Raw genomic sequence first — 2,528 nt, 5'->3', positions numbered from 1 at the left:
ATTTCTTTGAAGCCAGTCTGCCCACTAATAGAGCAATAGTAACTACTCCAGCAATGGACAGCAATAGATGTTTTCCTCCGCTTGCCCACGGTTTCCAGGGACTACTTTTCTGTGCCATTGTGATGCGTATGATGAAGGCAGAAGAATCCATGCTGCCTCTGGCCAACTGCCATCCTCCATGGACTTCTCTGGTCAGAAGGTCAGTTAGAGCTACTGGGGCCTAAAGGAGGCTTAAAAACACCTTTCAAAGAGGAAAATAGAAACAGCTAGAAAGGTTCTGAAAGCTGGAGCTAACTATTTCTTAAACTCAACTAAGGGAATCTATGATGATCAGTTTATAACTCTGAATATTGGCTATTACACATTGGCTCTTATCAAGGGTTAGGAGGGCAGTGAAAAGATAGGAGAGAAAACCAAATAATGGAGGGGAATTTGGGCTAAATTCATTGGCTTGTCCCAAGCAATGATTCAATGGGATTTGTACAAGCGGATTGTTTTTACAAGCGCCTGTTGATTTCTGGTAAGGTTACTATTATTTATTACAGTTAGAATTAACAATTGCCTTAAGGCTTTAATTGCAGAAGGAAGGAAGGAAGGAAGGAAGGAAGGGTAAATTGATGACAAATAATACTTTGGTTTTTTAAGTCCCAAAAAGAAAATTAATGCAAGTAAAGAGTTTAAAACCAAAACCAGAGGGAAAATAGTAATGAGGAAGGAATGAGAAGAAGTACTAAAAGAGAATTAATCAAAACAAAGTAACAAAAAACGTGAAGATAATCCAGGGGGTCCTTGGCATCCTCTGAGATTTGGTTCCAAGACCACCATCCCCCAAAGTTTGTGATCTTGCCCACATTCCAGCTCCCTCTTGGTCTGGGATTCCCTGGCAGCAAAAGAGTGACATTGGGCATCCTTGGCTGGCCTTACAGTTGCAGGGTCCTTTCGGTGGAGCAAACGCTGCCTCTTTGCAATGGATGCCAGTCCCTGTGCCAGTATCTGGGTCCCAGTCTCTGGATGTTCGCGGGCGAAGACAACTGGACAGTGAGTGACCCTCTGAGCTTTGAATGCCTTTGGGGACCTTGTTCTAGTGCCTTCGTTTGCAGGGATTTCATAGCAATAATTGTACGGGAAATATGTTACTTGAAATGCTGTGTTTTTGGTAAAATGCTCTTTGGCAATGAAGGGAGGGGGGCACTGAAGCCTTTAATCTCTGGTTCCAGATACCTCTTGGGATCACATACACACCAGAAAGTAAACTTCCAAGAAAAACAGCCAGCAAGTCCCCTTTGCATTGGATCCCTTATTTACATTGCATTTGATCCCTGTGTAACTTTCTTTACTGCATTGCTTTTGTGTTGTAGTGTGTCGGGGGGTGGTGGGGTCTCTCCTTTTTCGGGGTTTGGAAGAATTGACCCTACAAACAAGGGCTTCTCTCCAGGATCAGCTAGAGAAGGTGTTTGGGGTTACTGGGAGGGACTGGGGAGCACTGTGGTCTGGAGGCTGCTTTTCCCAGATCCAGAGGAGGAGATAGTGACTCAGATGCAAGAGGTTCACACTTCAAGGGACCCAAGTACTGGTGAACCCTCTATTCTCTCTTTCCACAACAGGAATAACAAGAGAATGCTTTTGTATGTTGTGTATATTTGTGTATGGGAGGTTTGTATACTTTTCTGACATGCTAGCAGCTCCTATGAAGAATCCACACAACTGTTTTCCAAAATTGTGACTAGATGAACAGGTAAGGCCTCTTTTCTGTTTTCAGTAGCAATAAATACCAACAACAGTGTTTTCAGGAGAGATCCCTCACAAAAGAAAGCTCAATGAAGTCTCTCAAAGGCAGTAAGGATGCCAGGAAACAGGTCACTGTAATGTCTCATAACTGTTCTTCAGGCTGCAAAAAGTTTATATGCAGAAACAGTTGAGGTTTTACAGAGCAAATGTTCTCATTGGCACGGTACAGACTACCCAAAAAGGGGGTCATGCCAGCACCTTTAAGACTTTAATTACAGAAGGAAAGAAGAAAGGAAGGAAGAAAGAAGGAAGGTAAGTGGGTGACAGTTAATACTTTGGTTTTGCACAGGACATTTTGATTCCTGCTGTGGTTTGGTTTACCAAAGTATCTTTCAATTTCTGCTGCAGTTAATATTATCCATTACAGTTTGGATTAGCAAAGGGTTTAAGATTTAAAAGACTATGATGGAAAAAAACCAAATTTTAAAAACAGATATCAGACGGAGAAGGTGACGGAGAACTAGAAGAGAGAAGGAGAATAGTGGACAAGAAGCAGATGAGGACGGAAAGGAGGACAGAGGACGAGGACGAGAAGCAGACGGAGATAGAGCGGGAGGTCAGCGGATGAGGATGAGAAGCAGATGAGGATGGAGAAGGAGGACAGTGAACTAAGATGAGATGAAGGCAGCGAGAGAGAGAGAGAGAGAGAAAGAGAGAGATCGGCGGACGAGGACAAGAAGCAGATGAGGACGGAAAGGAGGACAGCGGACGAGGACGAGAAGCAGACGGAAATAGAGCGG

At 43.6% G+C, this 2,528-nt stretch overlaps 1 protein-coding gene across 1 annotated transcript in view; it reads right to left on the bottom strand.

Moving 5' to 3' along the window:
* The window catches only part of LOC121925473 (lysosomal-associated transmembrane protein 4A-like), an 18,669-nt gene that overhangs the window by 15,831 nt on the left and 310 nt on the right, over window positions 1-2,528 (bottom strand). The window lies entirely within an intron of this gene.

Source organism: Sceloporus undulatus, chromosome 1 (genome assembly GCF_019175285.1).
Source record: "Sceloporus undulatus isolate JIND9_A2432 ecotype Alabama chromosome 1, SceUnd_v1.1, whole genome shotgun sequence".
In the NCBI taxonomy this organism is placed as follows: Eukaryota; Metazoa; Chordata; class Lepidosauria; order Squamata; family Phrynosomatidae; genus Sceloporus; species Sceloporus undulatus.
This window is presented reverse-complemented; position numbering and strand designations above follow the sequence as displayed.